Below are 12,644 nucleotides of genomic sequence, written 5' to 3' on the forward strand. Positions count from 1 at the left end.
GCCAACACCGGAAGGATGGAAACCTTTGTTGAGAAACATTTTACAGACATATTTGAAAGATCAAACCCTCAACAGTGTTCATAGGCGAAAGAGCACACAGATCGCTTGCACGTAGACATCCAACGGGTGCATCTGTGCAGAGGATAATTGTGCTATTGTTGAACTACAGAGACCAAGACGCAGTATTGCAGCTAGCCATGTAGGAAAAAGTTCTAGTGTATGAAGGGTCCAAGACAACCATTTTTCAAACTTCATGGTGGCAGTCTAGGAGGCCACAAGATAATATTAAATCCATCAAGAATAAGTTGCAGCAGAACAGAGTACAGGATGCTATATCCCACAAGTCTTACGATGAAAAGTGCCATGTGTTCCCAGATCCATCGCAAGTATCAACCTTTTTGAAAAAGAGGAATATCTGAGCATCGCCTCAAATTCCAAGAGATACTGTATAAACGACAATGATTAGCAACGCACAGATGATGCAACACTCACTGCAGGGCAAACTATGGAAGTGATGTGTTCTCTGCCTGAGAAAAATGAAAGATGAGCCTGCCTAAATGGACAAAATGTGAGTTAATTAAAAAGGTAATTTCACACAGTACCTAATAAATAGTTTACCCAGTCACCAACAAGTATTGGTGGTGTAAAACTCTTCCTCAGGGCCTCCACGCATAAAGCTATATTGTCTTTTTTTCTGTTAGTTATGATTGAAGGTTGACTACTAGGAGTACATGGAAAGCAATTATACAGAGAGAGGGATTGTTGCTGGCAAATTGGAAGTCAGCATTGTGTGAGTGGAGTGGGGGCTGGGGGTTAAGGTAACAGTTCGGTGTTTTCGAAGCCCAAGCAAATGATTCACTTAAGTAAGAAAAGATATAGTGGACATATTGTATACATGGAACAAGGCAAGATAAGGGTCTAGATGTCAGTCATAGGAAGCAGTAGACGAACAGATAAGAGCAATTGAATAGGAATGTTAGAAAATTAAACAGCCCATGTAAGAAAACGATAGGTGATGGCCTACCTCGATAAGCGCAATGTAAAGATATCCCTGTTACAGGAAACCTACCTGACAGCAAAGAGGGAACATATATTTGCGACTAAGTAGAGCACACACAGGTTCTTTGCATCGTATCCCAGTTACTTCAGAAGGTAGTGATTGTTATAAAAAGAAATGCACCTATAGGACCTCTCCAGGTAACAACAGTCAAAGAGGGACGACACTTAATTGTCCAAATAATCTTGGAGACCACACACATCACTGCTGTGAACATATATGGTCAAAATAATGACTCGCCAGAGTTCTTTCATAAAGTGCTGAAACCTAGATGCACGCACAATAGCGATAGGAGGTGATATACATCTACATAGAGATTGCGCTATTAGTAGGTCACAACAGACTGACAGGTAATCATCAGAGGCAGCTAAGACTGTTCAATGCTTGATGAGACAGAGACAAACGCGAATATACATGTTACTTGTCAGTACACAACACATCCTCTAGACTAGTCTACCTGATAGGAAGTGAAAACGTGGTTGTGTGGACAGGCACAGCGGAATGTGTGACATGCACCTCATTGGATCACACTGTGGTAATATTGTGCCTCAGGCCCCCTAGTTTTCATAAATGGAACTGCAGATGGGACTTTCCTTCAGATGCCTTACTAGATGTGGTCTTTGCTGAGGATACGAGATAAGCTGCTATAGACTACCTCACGCTGATTGTGGGATCAGTGGAAATCAGTGGGGGTGGTGTGGGAAGCATTCAATGTTTATGTACGAGGGTATTGCATTGCCAAACAAGGTGGAGTCCTAAAACCCCTAAAGAGCCATTTTGGCAGGGTAGAGGCAAAGATGAAATCTCTAGAGAAAGAACTAGCTCTTGGTGCGAATATCTGAATGTTGACTGAAATGAATGAAGCCAACATTGAGTATAGAGAAATTACAGACATATAGGTCCACTACTTGGGGGAAATACATTGTGGCAAGAAGATATGGGGAGGAGGGCGTCCCGGGGAAATATTAGCCACTCTGTTAAGGATATCATGAGTCGATAGGGCTATCCCTATTATAAACAGGCAGGATGGTACTTAGCACTACCATACATCAAACCTACTAAACGAGTTCAAAACATTCTGCTTCCCTCTATATGCTTCCTGTTCAAATGTCTCAGTGGATGACATACGGACACGTCTAGACAACATACTTCTGGCCTGGCTGGAAGGTAAAAATGAGTCGCGCCCGTCCCACGTATAACTTTCTAACTATTTGACCGATCTATACCAAATTTGCCATGCATTTGAATATACCCCAGACCATTTTTACACTCAGTTTAGTGCTGATTGGTAAAGGGGAAGCAAAGTTACGAAGAATGCAAACATCAGATATGTACATCTTGTGCAGGTGAAATCTCACGTTATGACCACACTACATCGGAACTGGCTTAAAAAACAAAGACCATTCTCCCACGTAATACATATTATAATGGCCTGACCGAGTAAAGCAACACTGCCAATAGCCCGAGGCCTATTCAGTGCTATAGTATCTCAGTCCATGGATTTAACCCATTGTATCATACCTCGGGTTAAACACCTTTGTTTATAGCTGCTGCACGTGATTCAGCAACGTGGCATAATAAGCCATGTTTGCACGTGAGAATCAATACCATTGTTGAGGGAAGGAACGGGCATAATGACCCCCTCGAGGGTTTGCTTCGCTTGAGCCATGGCCCCACCCACGCCCCACACGGGTAATAAATAGCATATTACGCGCTTCAGCTACATGTATTGTACTGAATTGTGTTGAAATTAAATGTAGCTCTACACATTATCCCCTGTCGCCGGGCGCATGCAGACTCTTGGTACTAATGTCAGGGGCGTGAGCAGTAATGAACCATTTTAGACCCCAATTATGCACTTAAGTCTGCATCCGGAAAGCCTTTAATGTAGAACACACTGGAAATTACTGAGAAAACAGCTCTCTGTGGGAGCCAGCTGCCGGAGTCATTATTCTTAATTAAATTGTGAGTGCAGCCCGTATTTTTCACATCACCCCCTGCATTAGAATATTACAATAAGGAAACATTGCGAACCCTCTGTGCGCTGAAGCTGCATTATTGCTTTTTTCTGAACAAAAGATCTTTTGTCAATCACTCAAGGAAATGGACTTTTGGTAGGCGATGCTGACAGGTTTTCCCTCATTCTGGTGCTTTTACCTTCATGCCTCAGAAGATGCTGTTTCAGTAGTGTTCAGGTTTTTAGGTCGCAGCCTACCAGAACTTGCTTTCTGTAAAAAGGGCTTTAAATCTTGTTCTTATGTTGTTATATTTTCTGTGTGTTCAAAGACAGTGGTCCAATGTCAGGCTGTGTCTTCCAGGGAGCTTGGTGTTTATTTTTCTTTCTCTGGCTTCAAAGTGAGAGAATTTATGTGACAATTATGCTGGCTCTGGAGAAGTGTCGGAGGAAGGCTGTACAATGATATATTTTTTCAAGTACACAACTACATTTAAATGTCTGTAAGTGAACTGTGCTGACGATCAAATCAATACACTAGGTGATGACATTTCCACACATTGTTTGTGCGCTGTATATTTTTTATCAGTAAAACTGTATGTGAGTGCAAATGTAATGGTCATTTCGATGGAAGATATGTTGTCTGTAATGGCAGTATGTTACCATACCATGCATACTCCACGTTACCCAACTCTGCTCTACTCTGCACCGCTGCACTCCATGCCACTGCACTCTATTTTTCACCACTCCAGTCTATGCCACTCCACCCTGCATCACTGCACTCTTCTTTGTACCACTCCACACCTCTGTACTCTACACCACTCCACTCTAGGCCAATGCGCTCTACCCCACACAACTCTATTATGCACCACTACCCTCTACACCACTCTGCTATGCTACCGTACTTTGCACCACTGCACTCTATGCCCCCGCACTCTATACCACTGCACTCTACGCCACTGCACTCTACTCTGTAGCGCTCCACTGTATGCCAGTGCACTCTGTCAATCCCCTCTACGCCACTCTAATCTACTCTGCACCATTGCACTCCACTCTAAAACAATCTACTCTATGCCAGTGCATTCAGCACCACTTCGATCGGCACCACTATACCCTGCAATACTCTATGCTACTACATTCTATAACAATGCACTCTACACCACTTTACTCAAAACCAGTGCACTCTTCGCGAATCTGCCTTGCACTACTGCACTCTACGCCACTGCATCCTGTGCCTTTGTACTCTGTCACTGCACTTTATGCCACTCTTCTCTGTGCCACTGCACGCTACGCCAATCTACTCTTTGCCACTGTACTCTATGCCACTCTGCTATACAGCACTGCACTCTACAACAGTATACTCTGCAACACTGCACTCTCTGCCACTCAGGTTTAGGCTGCTCTATGCCACTGAACTCTGCCAATGAAGTCTATTCCACTGAACTCTACGGCATTCTACGGCATTCTACTCTGCATTGCTCCACTCCCCTCTACACTTATCCACTTTGCACCACTCTAATCCACTTTGCACCACTCCACTATATGCCACTGCACTCTGAATGACTTTACTCAAAACCAATACATGGTATGCCACTCCACTATATGCCAATCTACTGTACACCACTGCACTATACACCAGTCTACTCGGCACCATTGCAATCTACAGCACTCCACTCTGTACCACTCTACTCTGCGCCACTCTACGCTGCGCCACTCTGCTCTATGCCACCGCACTCTGCTCTGCGCCACTCTACAGCGCTCTAAGTCAATGCACTCTACATCAGTCTAATTTATTGCGCACCACTGCACTAGGACAGTGTACTCTACGCCACTTAACTTTATGACTCTCTACTGTGCATCACTCTACTCCATGCCAGTGCACTCTACCCCACTCTTCTAAGCAACATTGCACTCTTCGCCACTGCACTCTGCTCTACTACACTCTACTCTGCAACACTGCACTGTACGCCAATGCACTCTACGCCACTAGTCTATACAACTCCACTCTAAATAGACAACATGATGTGGGCACACTGCTGACCTCTCAGGCAAGGTTCGCCCGTGGCATTCTGGGAAATGCAGTCTCTTGTTGCTTGCTCCGATATTTTTGAGTATTTCGCCAAGGTTGGCGCAGATAGTGCTAATCTCTAGACACGTGTTTCTGGTTTATTAACCGTCATCAGTAGAGAATACAGTCTTGTATTTTGGGGTTTGCTGAGTAGGCTGCCAAACATTATATCAGGTCCGGTACCTCTCACTGGCGCGCAGGTGCTTTATCCACAAGCTCGTCAGCTCAATGACTCACGGGAGTACTTTAAATAGATAACAGGATGTGGGAGCACACCGCTGACCTCTCAGGCAAGTTTCGCCCTGGCAGTCTGGGAAATGCAGTCTCTTGTATCTCGCTCCGATATTTTTGAGTATTTCGCCAAGGTTGGCGCAGATAGTGCTGATCTCTAGACACGTGTTTCTGGTTTATTAACACCTTCGCTGCTAAGGCAATTCCCCTCCTGTGCTGAAGATCCTTGAAGTGCATCATTCATGACGAGCTCAGCTCGTCATGAGCACACGATCAGTGTACTGCATGACGAGCTGAGCTCGTCATGAGCATCGAAGGGGTTAACCGTCATCAGTAGAGAATACAGTCTTGTATTTTGGGGTTTGCTGAGTAGGCTGCCAAACATTATATCAGGTCCGGTACCTCTCACTGGCATGCAGGTGCTTCATCCACGAGCTCGTCAGCTCAATGACTCACAGGAGTACTTTAAATAGACAACAGGATGTGGGAGCACACCGCTGACCTCTCAGGCAAGGTTCGCCCCTGACATTCTGGGAAATGCAGTCTCTTGTAGCTCGCTCAGATATTTTTGAGTATTTCGCCAAGGTTGGCGCAGATAGTGCTCCACACCACTCTATGCTACTTTATACCACTGCATTCCATGCTTCTGCACTTTACGCCACTCTACTCCACTCCAATCAATGATGCACCACTCTTCACCACTACTCTATGCCACTGCACTCTACCCTGTACAACTATATTCTACCCTGCACCATTTCACTTCACTCTGAAACAATCTACTCTGGGCCACTCCACTCTACGCTGCGCCACACTACGCAACTGCACTCTGTGCTACGCCACTCTACTCTAAACCACTCACTCTATGCCATTTCACTCATCACCACTTTACTCAAAACCAATGCACCCTACGCCACTTCTACCTACAGCAGCTACTTTGCACCACTGCACTTTATGCCCCTATACTCTACAACATTCTACTCCATGCTACTGCACTTTACGCCACTGCACACTACGTCACTCTACACCGTTGTGCTCTACGTAAACCCATTCTATGTCACTCCATTCTACTCTGCACCAATGTACTCTACATCACTGCTCTCTCCACCACTCTACGCCACTGCACTCTCCATGACTGCACTCTATGCCCCACTACTGCACTCTACGCCACTGCACTATATGCCACTGCACCACTCCACGCCAATGCACTCTACACCACTCTACTCTGCATCACTCCACTCTGTCATTCCACTCTACGTCACTCTACTCTGAAACACTGCTCTCTACAACACTGAACTCTATGCCACTCTATATCGCTCCACTCTGCTGTACTCTATGCCAATCCACTCTAAGCCACTCTGCACCACTGCACTCTACGACACTACTCTATACCACTGCACTGTACGCTACTTCACTCTACTCTGAAACAATCAACTCTATGCCACTGCAGTCTGCGCCACTCTAGTCCACTCTATGCCACTCTATTCTACAGCACTGCGCTCTACACCAATGCTCTCTACACCACTTTACTCAAAACCAATACACTCTACGCCACTGCACTCTATGCCAATCTATTTTGCACCACTGCACTGTACGCCACTATACTGTACTATATGCCACTCCCTCTGCGCAACTCTACACCATTGCACTCTGTCACTTTTCTCTGCAATACTCTATGCCACTCTACTCTACACCAATGCACTCTACGACATTCTACCCTCAGTCACTGCCGCCAAACCACAACAAGCATTGAAAATGCAATAGGTCTCGCAATAGAAGAGTTTGACATTTTTCGTTTTGCAAATGGATGAGTGGCGTTGCGTGGATGAGTGGCGTTGCGTGTGTGAGTGGCGTTGCGTGTGTGAGTGGCGTTGCGTGTGTGAGTGGCGTTGCGTGGCTGAGTGGCGTTGCGTGTGTGTGTGGCGTTGCGTGGCTGAGTGGCGTTGCGTGGCTGAGTGGCGTTGCGTGGCTGAGTGGCGTTGCATTGGCATAGCCAATAGGTCTCGCTTTTGGGATCTTATAAGTATTTAGCTATGCAGCACAATATCCTTGGTGCAACAACATTAACTGTTGCATGGTTAAACACTTATAAGGTCCCAAAGGCGAGACCTATTGGCTATGCTAATGCGTATTGTGTTTAACAGCCCGTGTGTATTTATCTGTGTGCTGGGGAGTGCACGAGTATGTCTGTATGACTGTCTCTGTGTGGGTGCGTGCCTGCGACTGTGTCTGTGTATGTTAGCTTGCATGCCTGAGCTCGTGTTTAAGGGTATGTGCTCACGGATGATTTGAAAGCCTGTGAAGGTACACGGCCCAGGGGTTGGCAAAGCCTGAAGCTGGGTGCTATGGAGTGCTTTTGAACTCTGAGGCGTTTGCTACTGTATGCCCAGCAAAACAACTTCCAAAATCCACCAGCCGCCACTGCCACAACCCCTGGCATTCAGCCCTTCATTGAGGAGCGAGGCTTCTTGGAGGGCAGTGTGCTGGGGTGTAAAACGCCAAAGGAATCCACAGATGGACAGAAAGTATACACTGGTACTGTTAAAAGTTAGGCTGAAAACCGTCAACATTATCGGCGCCCTCTTGCTCTCCTTAAACCTTTTGTGCGCGTAAAACAGCCGCCATTTTTGGACACCATGGCTTCCCTGCTCTCGCCGAGAGCCAGCGCGTCTCTCTCTCTCTCTCTCCTAACTTCGCTGGCAACCCCCCCTGCTTGCACCTGCCTTGAGTCATAAACCCCTCTTCGGCGCTGCTCTGCCCCAGGCCCTCATCCTGTTCCCAGCGCGACACCTCCCTGCTTCCCCGTCATGACCTCCGGCCCTTTTGATACAAACCCCTTTTCCCCGTGTGCCCGTTTGTCTTCCCCGTTCCCAGGCCGACACCTAGCTCTGCCGATACCAATCTCTTGCCCCTCCCCATACAATAGGAAGCTTCCCTCCTCAAAGGACCCCCGAGATGATCAAAGCCCCCCCCCATCCCACGAGATCCGATCGAAACCCGCACACTCCGTGAATCGGCGGAATACCCAGCTGCGCGATGATCATCACCTGTTGTGAACGGGGCGGGGACTTCCACTGTAGCCTTGCATGGGAACGGGCTGGGAAGGGGGGATTCTGAGGATGTCTTTCCGTACATCAAAGTATCAACGAGAATGTGTTACATGTAATAAAGAGATAAACTCGTGTATAAGAGGCCAGGCCTCAGGGATGCAGTTAGAGCACCTCAGAACGATACCTTCTGTCCGTTTTCGTTGTGTTCTCCTCCGGAGCGAATAAAAACCTTGTTTCCTGCCTTCCAGTCTCCAGCGCCTGCCTCTTCAATAGTTTAACTTCTTTGTGGGTTCAAGAGGCGACATCGCCGGGCAATAATTAAGGATCTTATATTCTGGTTGGTAGTGCCCCCCCAGTTTGTATTTTTCCACAATTGGCGTCCCAAGCGTGGGGCCCATCAGCGACCCATGGATCCAGTGGGAGAGGTCCTGACGACAAAGTGAACGACTGCAACGATCGGGAACGCGTCTGTCCGATAGACCCTCGTCTGACAGCCGATCATCCGAACTTCACTGGTTCCGAACAGACCTCTCTCGAGTGATCTACGGTCCTGACTGGGAACCATCAGGAGTGCCGCGAGGATAACGAAGAAGAGAGGACGATCGGGCGCTGGATTCGGAAGTCAGGAAACTGTCCATGCGGTCCGGGTAAGGTCGTGTTACCACGACAAATTGCGAAAAAAATTGCTTGATTGCTTGTTTGTTAAATACTAGTATTGCTCTTTTTGTTTATTTGGAGATTCACTGTCTGCAAACGGAGAAACAACAGGCTCTCTCTTTGCAAGCAGTGGAGGATAGGTAGGGCAGACAACCGTGCTTATTTTTCTCCCCCACTCAATAAATCACCTGAAACTGAGCTGTTGTTCACAAACTATTGTTTCCTGGAGATTCCCTGTCTGCAAACAGGGAAGAGACCACCCTTTTTGCAGATAGTGAAAAAGGTAGGTAACGCAGATCTTTGCGGACCTACTCATTCTCCCCATTGTTATTTATCGGTCTTTTGTTATCTTGATCTATGAGGGATTCACTGTCTGCAAACGGAGAAACAAAGGTCTCTCTCTTTGCAAGCAGTGGAGGATAGGTAGGGTAGCAGCCGTGCTTATTTTTTTCTCCCCCACCCTATAATTGCTTGAAACTGAACTGTTGTTCGCAAAATTATTGTTTCCTGGAGATTCCCTGTCTGCAAACAGGGAAGAGACCACCCTTTTTGCAGATAGTGAAAAAGGTAGGTAACGCAGATCTTTGCGGACCTACTCATTCTCCCCATTGTTATTTGTTGGTCTTTGGTTATTGTGATCCATGAGGTATTCACTGCCTGCAAACAACGTAGAATAGAAATATTCTGTCTAGTCTTTGCACCTAGTGATAAGATAGGCAGTGCTGACTTTTTAGTCCCTCGTTACGAGCCGTCATGTCTGTCTTCTCCCCACTGATTAGTAGCCTGTTTAGCCCGGACCGCTTATTAGAGATGGACCATCCAGCCCCACTGGAAGGCACCCCTAATAAGGACATGTTCATGAAGCATGGATTGACCGCTATTGCCTATAGTAAACTATGGCATAAATATACAAAACAGGGTCAAGAAAGTCAATGGCCCCTGATAGGATCCTTCGATGATGATAAAATAAAAACGCTAGAAACTGCCCTAGGTAAAAACAAGACAACACCTACTATGCTTGATAGCTTCGGCATGTGGCGAAAAGAAACTGAACAGCGTAAAAAGAAAACTGAGAGTAGGTTGGAAAAAGAGCTGCAAAAAGCAGCCCACCTAGCTGCTCAGAAACTAAAAAAGGAGATAGAGGAAAGAGAGAAAGCTAAACAGAGACTAGAAAGGGAAACGCCAAGCCAGTGTCCGGTTAGAACCCCCTCCATGCTCTACCCTGATTTACCCTCGAAACGACAAGCCAATGAGGACCTGCTGTTAGGTCCCCCTATCATCTACATGCCCCCTCCATATGCCCCTTCTCAACCCTTGGCGCAGCACGCGCCACCCCCAGGTACAAACGAAGGTACCGCCACAGCGTCGGCCCCAATGGCCTCTGTGCCAGCCGAACCCCTTGTATTAAAACCCGCATCAACAACAACGTTAAACGAGCATGAGACTCGAGGGGCTGGCCTTGCAAGAACAAACAGGCTAGACAAAGATGAGCGAGCGGGGATCGACAAAATAGCAAGGACACTGGTAGAAAGGAAGGATGATGAAGAGTACATCACAGATATGTTCAGCTCGTATACAGGGAGTCACAGACGACATTTTACCGTACGACTGTGTTATCATGTCTTGAATGCATACGAGGACCGATATCGAGACAAAGGTCCCGAGAGCCTAAGGACTCTGTACCGGAAGGTCGATATCGGGGATGAGGGCGAGTGTGATGTGTCGGACCTCCTTACGCGTACGCTTGAGGTTTTCCGCCACCTCACTGAACGAAAGCCGGGAGCAAAATCCGCGGCCCCCGTAGTGACCGAACCACCAACCGAGCAATCTAACACCATGATGCCGATACGTGAGGCTGCCCCTTACTGGGTTCCCCCTCGAGGTACAGGGACTCACGATGATGCAAACAACCAAGATGCAAAGGGAAGGGTAGTATACAACTGGGTCTACCAGCCATGGGACCGGCAAGAGATACTGACATTCCGGAAATCTCTACCCGACCTACGTAAAAACCCCACTGCCTTCTATACTGAATTGGGTACAGCCCTGGGTTCAACTATCATGACCCTGGCTGACATCGACTTGTTCTTCGGGTTATGTCTACCAGCTGATGTGTGGAAGCAAATCCGGAAAGTCGACCACCTTGAGCTGTTCGGACATACCTGGTCACAACTCGATGACTTGGACAAACAACGGGGACCAGGACAAAAGCCGTTGAAATCCATTCTAGACCTCCCAGATAAAATTGTAGAGAAATTAAAAACCCTAATCCCAGAAAAGAAAGTGGACTGGTCGATAGTAACAGCCTGTCGCCAAAAACCCCAGGAGGATGTATCGGAATACTTCTCCCGGTTTGAAACGGTGTTCTCCGATTACAGCGGCCAGGACATGACCACTGCAACCGGACACCATCTGTTTGTCCAGAATTATGTTAAGGGCCTATCATTGGACATCTCCCAGAAACTACAGGCCAGCGAGAGTAGTTGGGCAGCCTCCAAACCTACAGCGATTCTCCAAATGGCCCAATATTATGAGCATCAGAAAAATGAAAACGATAGGGCGACAGAGAAAAAGAAGAAAGACTTAAAAGAGAGGGTGATGATTGCCAAACTGCAAGGGGTGACTATAGGACGAGACCAATACCGGGGAAACTACCAGACAAACGTCCCTAAGACTGCATTTCCCCAGGACCGCACTCTGACTCCCTACAGTGGACGCACAGACCTTAGAGATGACCAGTGCGCTTTCTGCAAAGGGACTGGCCATTGGAAATCCCAGTGCCCAGTTCTCCTGGAAATGATCAGAAACAGAGACCCCAGGGATGTAGCAAACGGACCGAGACCTAAGGGACCACAACGAGGGCCCCCAAATGACGCGACTAATGACAGATCAAGCAGACCGAATACGTTCGATCGACCCAGACAGAACCAATATCAACAATCTGACTATGACGACACTCACACCTTTGCATAGGACAGCCAAGGGCGAGGGAGGGATCCAGTCGAGCTCTATGTTGACCAGCAGGGCCCTTATGTCACTGCTAAGGTCCTGGGTACCAAGTCTCCATTTCTGGTAGACACTGGCGCAACACGTAGTGCGTTATCTAAACGACTGATTCCAAGGGCACCCTTGTCTGGCTCACTCATAACATCGACAGGTTTCGATGGAACGCCCTCCACCAACCCTTTGTCTGCCCCGATTCTCTTTGACGTAGAAAACAACACCACCGACACCACGTTCTTGCTTTCCTCCAATAGCCCTGACGCCATTATGGGACTTGACTTCCTGAAACACTTCCGAGCGACGATTAGGTGTTCTCAAGATGGAGTTCGAGTGTTTCTTTACGACAACCCCGTTCTGCTTAAACATTGTTCCCCCCGACACATGTTTTCCATCACCGACGTCGACGCGTCCCTGCTTGACACCCTACCTCCGTATCTGTGGGCCAAAGCGGATTCGGACGTAGGGCGTATGTTAATTGACCCAGTGCACATTACTGTCCGACCAGACGCAACACTCCCAAAACTCCCACAATATCGGATATCGCCAGAGGGCGAGAAGGCATTGGTAATGATTATCCAGTCACTGATAGACGCAGGAGTGGTAGAGGAAGTGGTTAGCAACGTTTGC

Source organism: Lissotriton helveticus, chromosome 1_1, assembly GCF_964261635.1.
Source record: "Lissotriton helveticus chromosome 1_1, aLisHel1.1, whole genome shotgun sequence".
NCBI classification, from domain to species: domain Eukaryota; kingdom Metazoa; phylum Chordata; class Amphibia; order Caudata; family Salamandridae; genus Lissotriton; species Lissotriton helveticus.